Below are 13,926 nucleotides of genomic sequence, written 5' to 3' on the forward strand. Positions count from 1 at the left end.
TCACCATTCCCAAATCTGTCTAGCTAGCTGATCCAATTGAATCGATGCCATTCCACACATATTATTAATATACGAGATAGCACATATGTTGTAAGACTGAATATCAATATGGACATTTCTGTAATTTGAATGAAAAACTTGTAATGCATAAGAAATTCCTAACAAAGGTAATTTATGGAAGAAATGGTCTCACTTTTTTCCCACCTACCAGAGATTGATCTGTTTGAATTAAGTTTATAAGCTCCCCACCCTGAGAGTGATGCATCAGTTTGAATAGTAAAACCAATCTTGTCTTGTCTGATAGATTTCCCATTCCTGCCTGCCACATTTAGATACCACCATTTAAGTTCCTGGACACTTTGTGGAGATAATTATACTGTACTATCAAAATTTCTATTTTTCCTAAGGCTTTTAATTCTATCTTGTTACAAATATCTGTAGTGCACTGGGGCTTCCAGTATTGCATAAAAGGCATTAATAAGCATACCAATAAAAGATGCCGACTCTCGTGCTATCAATGAGCTTCTTGGCAAAAACATGGATTTTTTCCACTTTCTCCTCAGTAAGAAAAATCTTACACTGTACAGAGTCTAAATCGAAACCAAAAACGGTAATTCGTTGAGATGGAATAAGCACAGATTTTTCGAGATTGATAGTGAAACTAAGAGATTTTAATGTCTCAATCATAGTCCATGTGTTTTGCAAGCAAATGTAACTATCACCATCCAAATTCAATGAGGCATCAATATAATAGGAACACCTAATGCACTGCTGCCTAAACCAAGCATAAATTGGTTTTAGGATTTTAGCGAAAACTCTTAGAACAGAGGAGACCCCAAAAGGTAAACATACAAATCGAAAACATTGACCGTTCCAAGTAAACTTTAGAAACTTCTGATAAACTATATGCATTGGAATACTAAAATAAGCATCCTTTAGATCAATAGAAGTAAAGAAATCATTTTTCTGGATGAGATCTAAAACAATTTGAAATGTTTCTTGCTTAAAATGTTCATAATGAACAAATGTATGCAACTATTTCAGGTCAATAACTTTCGAAAATTTTCCATTAGGTTTGGGAGCAATACAAATGTTCAAAAGAAATTGATTACTCTCACATGTGGATGGAACTATTGCTCCTTTGTGTAGAAGTTCAGTGATTTCATTGGATATAATGGTTCTCTGCTCATTTGAAAGGGGAATTTCTTTTGGAATCAAACTATATTTTGTACCCCGAAACTGTTTGCAAAATCCACGGTTCACATATAAAATTATTCCATATAGCAAAACAGTGTTTAAGTTTTCCCACATAACTTACCCCTATAGATTTTAATTTGTGGGCTGGCTTGGAGTACTAGTATAGGCAGGTCCCCTTCGTCTATTGGAATTTAGTATTGATTCATGTACTATTTTGAGCACTATAAGGTAGAGATCGAAATCTTGCCCTCTGATTGAAATCTGGACCTCGTATGGATCCACCACCACTAGCACGGTCTCTTTTGAAACCTCTGTGAATATGGGCAAACGTTTCTTTCGAAAGTGAAAACACAGCGTCACATCTTTTAACTTCCTTGGCCACATCATCCCCAAAAAGCATGTACAGTATTGGAGTATGCATGTCACAAAGATTAGACTATTTCCTTTTCAAATGTGGTCGAATCATATACCACCTTCTTAGGGAGACATGATATTGCACCTGACCCATAAGGGTAATAGCATCTGAAATTAGGGTCTTTGCTTTTTCACTAGTGGCAATCTGAGATTTTAGTAATTCTGCTAATTGGACAATTGGGCATAATACCTGACGCAACAAGATTTTGTCTATCCCTAAAGGCTTTGTAACAAGAATCAGCTCGTTTGTTAAGGTCATTTTAAATTTCTTGATTGACAAGTGGGGACCCCAACTTATCACAGTTTTCTGGGATCTTGTACTTCTGTACAATTTCATCTGTTGTACATAAAGATGTGCATGCAGTGTTACTCAGCTATGCTAAGGATTTATGTATAGACTCTCCTTTTTGGGGAGCTTTCAGTTTGGGTAATTGCCACATTTGATTAGCAATAGAAATAAAGTTGGAAGCAGGCTGCAAAGTATCAAGTAATGCCCCATTTAGTTTTCCACTCAAAGAAATTTGCTTGAGTGGTCTACTTGCTTCACCCTCTGCTGGGGTAACAGCGACATAGCTCTATGGCCTTTTATTTTCAACTTCTGCATTTAATCCAGATAAGCGTTCACCAAAAAGGGCATCAATTTCATTATCATCTGCCATAACAGACTGCATTTCATTTAGACCCAATTTTTTCTTCAAAAACTCAATATCTCTTTCCGACATGTTATTTATGTCTATGAAACTGGACGTCCTCGTCTGTCCAACAGTTTTTGCTTGTTTAGTCGCCATAACAGGCTTGCGTTTTGCCACTTTCTGAACATTAGTCACAACAGACTTCAATTTTTCTCTTTATAGTTTGGTTTTTGTGGCTTCATAACTCCTCTCCCTTTTGAGGAACTTGCTTCAAAACTTCGCAAAAGGCTGCAATATTCTCAGGCCCAAAGCCTGAAAATTCCCTGTCGGCTTTGAGTCCGTAATTGAGAGGAATTCGTCCTCTTTAGTAGCCATTAAAAATACACAACAATAAACTTTGACAAATAACACATATTGTTTGTAATACTGTGTTGACACCTTTTAGGCTCATCCAAACACATTTAGTTGATTAAGACTTAGAAGTGACACCCATGTCTTCTAATGATGTTTTGTGCTTTGTGTATCCCTGTCCACCCATTAGGTGTTATAAGTTTGTTTGTCTCCAGGAAGAATAAAGATAAAAATTTAGTCAGGGTTAGTCTAAGTTTTGTTCATCATATGATAGAGTTTAAATTATCCCATTAAAGTTTGGTCAGTTGTACTCCCTTCCATATGCCTTGGCTGGCATTTGGCCTCGTTTCTATCCTTCCTTACTTGGAACCTAGGGGAGTACTATCCACCCTGGGGACTATTTAAGTCTCAGGGTAGTTTCCCTTCCCTTTCCCCTGTTGTTTTAATGCCAGTCATTTTAGTCCTATGTGTTGTGTGCTTATATGTCTTTTGTTGTACTGTGTCCCCTTTGTCGTGTATGGACGGCTCTATCTAGGTCAGATCCTCTATGTATTGTTTCCTTATCTAATCCTGTCTGTGTATAATTTTGAAAGCGTATCCAAAAGTATATATGAGTTGAAAGTAATAAAGTGTCTATAAGCGTAGTATTTTTGTACCATGAGAGTATGAGTTGCCTTTCGTTATTTAGTTCTTCTATATGCCATGGTATATTGTTGTCCAATTATTTTCGTGTTGTTACACCTTAGTTCCGGAAGCAGTATGCAAGCAAGAAGATAACCGATGCACCTTCCCGCCTGGGGAGAAATAACAACCCTTCTTAGGGCTACAAATTGCCATTTATCTAAAGGGACCAATTTGGCTTGGTTACCTAATTCGATAAAACCACACAAAACTGACTTGATCTTTTCGGTTGCCTGCATCAAAATTTAAACCAATTGCCTAACAGTGACTAAACTTTTATTTATCGCTTAGACAATTAGAAAATCAAAATTGTTAGGGCATTTCATTAAGTACACTATGTACTAGTACTATTTCAATTGTTAGGAGTTAGGAAAATTATCAGACTTATTTGAATTTGACTCAATTGCACAGGTGGCTTACACAATATTGGTTGTTAGGGTCTACTTACAAACAACTGGATAAAATTTGATTAAGTACGGGCGGGTTGTACAGTTGCTCCATGCGGATAGCCTGCTGTCTGAAATTCCCTTCACTTTCCACTTCCGGACATTCGTACAAAGGGCGGAGATGTGGAACGATCTCCACCCGCCTAAAATTGGTGTCCCAGTGTGACGTCATTGTCGCAAACCAATCGCGACTGATGTTACAACTGCATTGGTCGACACCACAGTGATTGGGAAACGGAAAATTTAATTTAGTATCATGAGTGCGTGGGTCCATTCCCACTCATGAAACAGCCCTCCAGTCAGACCGCAATGGATCCAAAAAGGACCCATATCTGAAGGCTATAAGTACCAGTGTACCTTGTACACATAAACGCCTGGGGGATGAGGCTCTTTTTCCTTCCCTCAGGAACAATTATCAGGTCGCTTTGGTACATGCACAACGTGGGCACACCACTATAATCAAATTAATCAATCAATCAATCCTGAGAAAGGATTGATATCTTCCATCATGCGGACGTAATGGAAAACATTGTTTTGTGCTTTAAGTGCCTTAGCACTTGATAGAGGGATTAAAGTTTTCTGTGTTGGTCCTAAATCTCTCTCTAGTAATTTATCTTTAGAGTGCACATTTATGATGGCGTAATTATCAAGAGAGCGTTAAACTTTTGTTAGTTACAATTATGATTTAGTAAACTTGTATAATTGTCTGGTGTATATTTCAAGTCATTTCATTTCTACTTTTGAAATACCTTAGCATTCCAAAACGGATTGAAAATCTCTATCACACGGACGTGATAGAAAACATGTAGGCAGTATGTTTAAGTCTTTAGCTCTGTTGTGGAAGTACCTAAGCACTTCTGTAGGGATTGAAAATCAACATCACGCAAACGTGATTAAAACATCATAATTTATTCCAGTTTGTATCATTGTTTTTTATCATTGAATAATATCATATCCATACATGAGGTTATATAAAGCGGGTTATTAATTCTAGTAAGGAAGTTATTTTTAAATTATTTGGAAGCTGAGCTGCTTTCAATGCTGTTATGCTGTTTTCTGTGTTGGTCCTAAATCTCTCTCAAGTATTTTATCTTTAGAGTGGAAGGAAGTAGGCAATACTTGGATTAGAGTGGAAGGAAGTAGACAATACTTGGATTGTCAGTGACAAACGTGACCCTTTCCTTTATAATGAAGATATCACCGTATTACGTAAAAATTCCAAACCAGGAATGTTCACTGGTATTGACAAACCGTATTATGAAAGAGCATATCCTGTAACCGTGGATATTTATGCAATTTATCCGCTGAATAATACCCCCATCGTTAATGTTCTAAAACCGATGAAATTATCAAGGCTAAATTGTGTAGCCGAGCGAGTAACGGAATATTTTACAATTTCGACTCATGGACATGATTTAACTGATAAAAGAGGTAAAATAATAAATGATTGGGCAGAAATAGTTAAAGATACTGGAGCGTTCATCAAAGACATCGCTGAGCTAGGAAAGAAATTAAAATTTCCAATAACGGTAAAAACGATAACTGGTGAGATTTTGTACGAATCAAATTATAAATCAGAAGGATCTTTGATATTATTGATCATAATGCGTATGCTTGGACTAATGCTGTAACATGAATTCCATAAATATAAATACTAAATCATGCACATATCATACATTTTTGTTTGATCGAAGGGAGATAAATAGACTCATGAATGAATGGGCGAGAAACATATATTCCAAGGATTGTTGTTTGGGATGAAATATGCACCGTTTCATTAGAAACGTTAAAAATATTTCTTGATTGGTTATTGACTACAAATGCTGCTGAGATAATGTGTGGCGATCATGGTCAACCCCAGCCTTGTGTTATATATTGTCTCCACATAAACGGCTGAAAAAACCTGTGTATTATTTTAAAGAAATAACTGATGATCATCGAGTGCTTCATCCAGAATTAAAAGAGTTTAAGAAATTATTCAGACTACAAACAAATAAATTTCAGTGCGAAATAATGTGAGTAATAATTTCAGAAATTCCTATAAACAATTTTAGGAATTTATGGAGACCACATGATTTGATAGTTGCAAGTAGAAAGATAGTTCATGATACACTTCAACAACAATTTTTTATGTTACATAAAGAAAAATGTTCAAATCTATCCGTACCATCGTGTTATCGACCAGCAGATACGCGACGACAAAATATTCACGTTGATATATCAGGATCGTCAGAGAAACAAAATCTTGTATTAAATGATATTGTTTTAGTTCCTGTCAGTCTTGATGAGAGCGCGTTAACTATGGACAAAACTCCATGGATGCTAGGATTCGCAATGACAATTTATTCATCACAAGGATTAACTATCTCTTATTCAAATGTCTGGATTATCAATAATCGTATCGAATGGTCAAACTTAGTTTATCTCGCAGTGTCTCGAGTCAGAAGAATATATCAGTTGCGGAGGGTTATGATAGACTTCACAGAAATCAAATTCAGGAAATTAACTATGATGCATTAAGACAAAAATTAGATAGTTATAAACAGTGTGACAAAAAAATAAAGGCGACTTTGATGTCGATGCTGAATGTATCATGACATTGAAAAGACAGAATAATCAGTGTGCAAGCTGTAACACAGTAATGTTGTGGCAATATTCAAATAATAATCCAAGACAGTTTACCATAGATAGAATTAATAGTAGTCTTGGTCATACACACAAAAATGAGATGCTGACCTGTCTTGAATGCAATCGACATAGGTGTGCCAGTTTACAAATGTGAATTTGGTGGTAATTGTGTGCCTTCAGAAATTACTTGTAATTTGCTCTAGTACAAATCCACGTTGAGGAGCAGTTGTATCTAATCTGTAGATTGCGGGTCTACCTGTGGATCTTACCACGCTGCAAATTGTATGTGCCGTAATATTCCCAATAGGATCAGTTGCTCTTTCTACGTCATATTTGATAGTGTTTTCATTGAAACTTACTTAAACATTATAAAGGCTGTTCCGTTTAAATATATACATTAATCAGGGATTGTAATAGTTTTAGATATATGTCAAGGTATTCTGAATAATCAAAGAGATTTATGGAGAAAAAAATTAAAAGTTATTAATTACATTTTGGGTGACTACTGCACATTGAAGTGACCTACCCTGAGTCCCAAGTATGTTTATGGGCAACAGCCCTAAAAAATTGTTATTTCTGTTCTATATGCATATATGTATGCGACATTTTTTTGGTTACATGTGACTGTATATATCATGAAATGTGCATTCAAAAGTTCAAGCATTTTTTTTTATAAAGCTTTTTAATTTCATTTCAGTTTACACCCCATCATATAATTTATTAGTCCAGAATATCAAACCAAGATATTGTCAGCCTAATTCATTTTTTTTGTATATGAGCATAATATAAGAAACACAAAAATATTAAAGAGATATATTGATGAATTGTCGTTCTTTACTTGTGTGTTTGCAAAAACTACTTACTATTATATGAGAAAAAATTGTTTGCACATTTTTAATGAAAGTGTGCTTGTTGTTCTAGTACTCCTAAAGGTTCTCTTTATTTACATGCTTGCCATTCTTTTCTCTAGTATGGATAAATGAATGAATTTATATCCAGATTAACAAACTTAAATTTGAGGCAAGATGTACACCCAGGGATTGATTGATTACAGTCTGGATCTTGCAATTTTAACCACCTGTTGTTTATGATTTAAATATTAGTGTTTTCATGGTGATTGATTCTGTCCATGGTAGATGTTGGCCTAACCTTGGTCAACAGTCGGCTTAAACCAAATGCAGTTAGTTTGATTTATCCTTCAGAAGTTTTTATATCAGTATTGAAATCTTCAGGGTATTGAAATACCTTGCATAAAACAAACCTATTGAAGCAGATGTTTTTACTTGTAGCAAAAAGCCTAGAAATATATGCACCTTAGAAATTAAATAGTCAAAGCCCAGAAATACTATTCACATATTAGAAACTGAATAGTCAATGCCCAGAAATACTAAGCACATATTAGAAACTGAATAGTCAAAGCCCAGAAATACTATTCACATATTAGAAACTGAATAGTCAAAGCCCAGAAATACTATTCACATATTAGAAACTGAATAGTCAAAGCCCAGAAATACTATTCACATATTAGAAACTGAATAGTCAATGCCCAGAAATACTAAGCACATGTTGCATTTTGAATAGTCATTTTTATGACTGAGAGAAAGCTAATATTTTAGGACCGGGTTCGTCAAACATTTAGTTTAGACCGACCATTCACAGAGAGTAAGCCAAACATATCTCATAGACAGTTCTAGTCACGTGATTATGTGGTCTTTCAGGTGGAAAAACTAGAGAAAATTACTGAACTAGGACATTTGAGAAATACGAATCAATCATGGAAACACAGAGGTGAAAATCGATACATTTGCTCTTTGGTTTTCATGGTCCACGAATCTTAAAACTTTAACTTAAAATATTATTTCTATTTTTTTCAATCAAAATGCTGCTTTTGAATATTTCAAGCAAGATTTCTCAATTAAGAGCAATATTTATTATTCAAGAGTTTGAGTACAGTTTAGCAATGGATGGACCAGACCTTTTATTCTCTTTTTTAAATTAAATTCTGCCTCAGACATTCTCAAGGTTGAAGTCAGAAAACTCAACATTCTGTATCTTTGAATAAATTTAGAGTCAAATGACTTGGTATATTACCTTCACCTTTCTTTTCATTATATCCTGCAAAACTTAATGATAAAGCGTTTCTGAAAGAACTGTTCTTGAATTTTAGTGAATTATGTCAAATTGTTTGTCCTGTGCTCAAAATGTTTTAGTCTTGTGCTCAGAATATTTAAAGATTAAAGATCAGACTATTATTATGTCCAACACTGAACTGACTAATTAACAAGACATAATTGGTTATAGTTCAAAGGTGACATTTTAGAAAGCAAAAATTACAAACAAACATATTCTACCAGTGAATATGCCACAACAGCCATTATAATTCTCCTGCAGCAAGTTTTCCTTATGAAAGTCGTGTATATAATTGTTACCAGATTTCAGCGGTCATTGGTTGTATGTTTTCTAATTAAATAATTTTTACTTCCTTATATTTGTCGTCACTGCTCTATGGATGCAAATTAAATTTTTGATTAGGCATTGTTTAGATAAAGTAACATGATTTGAATTGGTGCGTAAACATTTCTTATCTCACTTCTCAACTTACTCCAGTCACTGTTTCGTTGTAATGCAATGGTGTCAATATATTACATTTTAAAGTGAAGCAGTTTCTCTAATTAGACAACAATCATAAAAAATGATATCCTAGATAGAAACAAAATCTCTGTCAGTTAATTAGCAGGTTTCATATTGATCGCATGTGTTACTTCATTATGGAGAGATGCAAGTTACAACCATTTCATTATGCTCAGGGGTAATTACACAAGTTGCCAGTACAGGCAAAAAAAGTATTATTTGATGTCTGCTAACAATATCCACATTGAGTTTCTTCTCATTCCCATTTAGTCACTGTGTTTCACTTAAGTTGACTGCTTTGATGACAGCAAACAGTCAATTCTCTGTTTCACAATCATTGGTATGTTGTCATGGTGAAATTAATGTCGTGTCATGGTGAAATTATTATCGTGTCATGGTGAAATTAATATCGTGTCATGGTGAAATTAATATCGTGTCATGGTGAACTTAATATCGTGTCATGGTGAAATTATTCTCGAGTCATGGTGAAATTAATATCGTGTCATGGTGAAATTAATATCGTGTAATATCGTGTCATGGTGAACAAAACAAAGAACAATAACTTTATTTGGTCAGCAATGATTTAATTAATAGGATGAAATAAAGAAAGCAAGATAGGGTAATCACGTGTGGAACATAACTTTGGGTGAGAACAACATTTATGTATTTTATGGTTTTGAATAGTGTGCTAAATTAAAACCCTTCGTAATAATAATAACAATAATAATAATAATAATATTTGGTGTATTGTATTTATTCAAAAACCAAACTTGAAAGATTAATCTGTGTACAGAGGTCACCTGTGTACAAAGACCAATTTGGCTCTTTTGCTATTTACAGGCTTGACTGTACAAAATAAATAATAACTTTACAACTTACACAATATCTTAATAATGGAGCAGTAAGAATATGGAGGGTTTATTGGCATATCAGCACAGCCCAGACTATTATGATCCATTGGAAGTTTTGGTATTTTTCTTATTAATGGACTCATCTCAATAATGCTTTTTCTTATTAAGGGACTAATCTCAATAATGCTTTTTCTTATTAAAGGACTAATCTCAATAATGCTTTTTCTTATTAAAGGACTAATTTCATTATTGCTTTTTCTTATTAAAGGACTAATCACATTTATCTTTTTCTTATTAAAGGACTAATCACATTAATGCTTTTTCTTATTAAAGGACTAATCTCAATAATGCTTTATCTTATTAATGGACTAATCACATTAATGCTTTTCTTATTAAAGGACTAATTTCATTAATGCTTTTTCTTATTAAAGGACTAATCTCAATAATGCTTTTTCTTATTAAAGGACTAATCACATTGATGCTTTTTCTTATTAAATGACTAATTTCATTAATGCTTTTTCTTATTAAAGTACTAATCTCAATAATGCTTTTTCTTCTCAAAGGACTAATCTCATTAATGATTGTTCTTATTAAAGTTGAGGTCTCCCTTTTAACAGAGAGCTGACATATGCCAATATGAGTTCATGTTGTTTTTTGACCTTTAGATTTACCAATCAAATTGCCATACAACTTTCACATGAGCATTAAAGAATCTATTGGAATATAACCTTTCTATTGATGACCCTCCATAAGATGAGACATGGGCTTTATCTGATTGGTTACTAGAAATAAATGGGCTGGGAATTCCAAACAATGCAATGCTTCATCTGATTGGTTACTTAAACTAAGTGGACTGGGAATTTCAAACAATGCAATGCTTTATCTAATTGATTGCTAAAAATAGGTGGGCTTGGCAGTCCAAACAGTGCAATGCTTTATCTGATTGGTTGCTAAAGTTAACTGTGCTGGTAATTCCAAACAATAAAAGAACACAAACCTTTATCAGTGCCTGTCAAAACTAGTCATAAGTAGAACTAGATTGTAGTAAAGAACTTAAGTATATGCAGAAATTTATCCCTCCAGTGGAAGAGATCTAATGTGTAACTTTCTTTCAGAATGACAATTTACCCTCAGAAATAGTAATTCACATTTGAAAGAAGTTGAAAAATTTCCTTATTATTGTTATTATCTGCCTCTGTTTTCGTTTTTGCTAATGGGATGGCTTGTTGGCTGTCGGTACAAGTTTGTTATGACTACTCTTCCTGAATTAGTTGGAGGATTGCCTTAAAATTTTAAACATGCATATTCATCCTATGGTCTAGTTGGTTCTAAATGAAAACGGTACCACTTAAGTGGTTCTAAATGAAAACGGTACAACTTAAGTGGTTCTAAATGAAAACGGTACCACTTAAGTGGTTCTAAATGAAAACGGTACAACTTAAGTGGTTCTAAATGAAAACGGTACCACTTAAGTGGTTCTAAATGAAAACGGTACAACTTAAGTGGTTCTAAATGAAAACGGTACCACTTAAGTGGTTCTAAATGAAAACGGTACAACTTAACCATCCTACATGGCCTCCGCAGTGTCCAACTTGAAAATCTGGTTCTCGCTGCTTCTTCTAAATGGCTGTTCATATAAAGATGGGGTTTTCATATAAAAACATCTTATGATGTCTGGTTAGTTCTTATTGCTTAGCGAAGATGATGTCAGGCTGATGTCCATTAAGGCTGTAATAGCAACCATTTTGAACATCTGGTGATTGTTTCTCCTACATAGAAAGTTATATTAATATTGATTTTTCTCTGAAAGACATCTTACGATGTATATTATTCTATTAAATACAAACAATACATCTCTAACAACGGGTCACAATCAGAATGAACGTTTAAAGATGTAAGAAAAAATATTATTTCATCCAGTGCAGCAGCAGTTGACACGAAATAGTCTTTCCGCAACATTTACTCCCATAAACTGCACCCAGTCGAGAATAGATTTGACTCAAATCTCCCTTTGGGAAATCTGATCTCTAATTTGATTTTGATCTGATATTTGATTTTGATCTGTAATTTGATTTTGATCTGATATTTGATTTTGATCTGTAATTTGATTTTAATCTGATATTTGATTTTGATCTGATATTTGATTTTGATTTGTAATTTGATTTTGATCTGATATTTAATTTTGATCTGATATTTAATTTTGATCTGATATTTAATTTTGATCTGATATTTAATTTTGAAAAATATAAGCTCATGTAAGATTCAGAGTTAACTTTCCAATCTTTTTTGTTCTGGAAGTTACTGCCAGACATTCTCACATACCCACATTAGCCAATGCCGGAACACGAATCCATGCAAATAGATGTGAGATGACAACGATCTGTAAAGGCGAGTGTCTTTGACCACTCGGCCACCCAGGGCAAGGCCGAAGTATGGGGGCACAGATCGAACAACACTTTTTAATTATAGCAAAACAAATTGTGTTTGAACAAGAACTCGGAGAGGTCCGGGTGTTTCTTACCCCAGTGCCCAGTGTCGCTTTTTACGGCTCTGACCAAGGGTCACAGTTTCCCAAATAAGTCCAGTTGACCAATGTGTCCACTATTCCCCACTTACTGCTTGCTGTACATAAGTATTTTGTGACAGGCTCAAGCTGGGTGGAGTATTAAATCTCGTAACACCAGGCCTAGTACACGCTAACACACGTGCTAGATTGCTCAGAATAACACGTAAAGTAACAACGTTTGGGGTAAGGCAAATTTATGCATTCAGGCAAGTTGTAGCTCTAAATTTAAATACTGTAGAAGGATTGCAGATTGCAGATAGTCGTCTTTCGTACAATATTCCGATCCAGTTTTAACTGACCCACATAATCATATATATATATATATATATATATATATATATATATATATATATATATATATATATATATATATATATATATATATACATACATACATACATACATACATTTGCTGCACTGGCTCCACTACACATTATAATTACTAAACTTATGGAGAAAACATTCAAAACATAAATATTCTTTTCAAGAATGAGACTATAAATGCAGGTGTGCCAGACTTTTAAAAAATATAAATCATTCACAAAATATTGAGATACCTTGAAAGTGGATATTATTTATGGCGTGCGGAAATTCTCTCTTTCTCTCTCTCTCTCTCTCTCTCTCTCTCTCTCTTAAAACTGAACTGAAGTTTAATTATAGATGTGTGTATACATTTCAACAAAAATATAATTTGTAAAGTAACATAAAATGGTAGTCAACTTTCAAAATTGTTCGTATGTTTTTGTTCCATCCTGTAGATGAATAACGAAAGTAAACACGTGAAACTGAGAAAAGATACAAACGAACGAACATGAGGAAAATCTGTACTACAACGAGAAGTAGCACATATTTTGCGAAATATATTTGTCACTGAAATGATGGACGTTGATAGTTAAGTGTATGTATTATGGCGTTTTGAAACGATTAATGAAGTAAGACATCAAATTACGAAAAGGAAAGATAAAACGAATCAGCTCAATGAAAAGAATATAAAACAATTTTTCTTCACGAATGAATGCAGAAATATAGTATAATCGTCTGTATGTGCATTTTAACATATCTTGGCAGTAGCTTGCATTTATAATTTCCTCAGACTTATTCTAAAACAATGTTCTAGAAAATAAAGCAATATCAGTTTTCCATATTAATTTAGACTTGACTGTTTGAAGATCTGGCACTTTCATGTCAATATCCTATGACATACGAAGCAGTAGCAGTTTTGATTTCAGGTGGCGCTCTGCAGTTTCGTATTTTGCACAGAATTTTAAAGAGAAAGAATTTCCTTGGGTTTCCCTCACTGGTTATACTGACTATTTAAAAAGACCTTGTATATCTTAGATATTGTTCAAAGAACCTTTAATTCCCTTTATTTTGGTGGTTGATTGATTGGTGTAATAAGGGTTTTAGAGTATACAGCTTTGTCCTTACTCCACATGTGCATCTTTCAGAAACTGCTAGCTCCACTTGGCCATTTCCGCTTCCTGGACTTCAAAGGTAAATTGCAAAAAAAGAGCCGATAACATGTTTTT

The 13,926-nt window shown here is 34.0% G+C and overlaps 1 pseudogene; it reads right to left on the reverse strand.

The window, feature by feature from the left end:
• Positions 1 to 1,399: 1,399 nt before the first annotated feature.
• On the reverse strand, positions 1,400 to 3,893 carry LOC149779627 (uncharacterized; annotated as a pseudogene).
• Between the last annotated feature and the right edge of the window lie 10,033 nt (positions 3,894 to 13,926).

The sequence above is a fragment of the Sinohyriopsis cumingii genome, chromosome 17, assembly GCF_028554795.1.
Source record: "Sinohyriopsis cumingii isolate HCF-2022 chromosome 17, ASM2855479v2, whole genome shotgun sequence".
NCBI classification, from domain to species: domain Eukaryota; kingdom Metazoa; phylum Mollusca; class Bivalvia; order Unionida; family Unionidae; genus Sinohyriopsis; species Sinohyriopsis cumingii.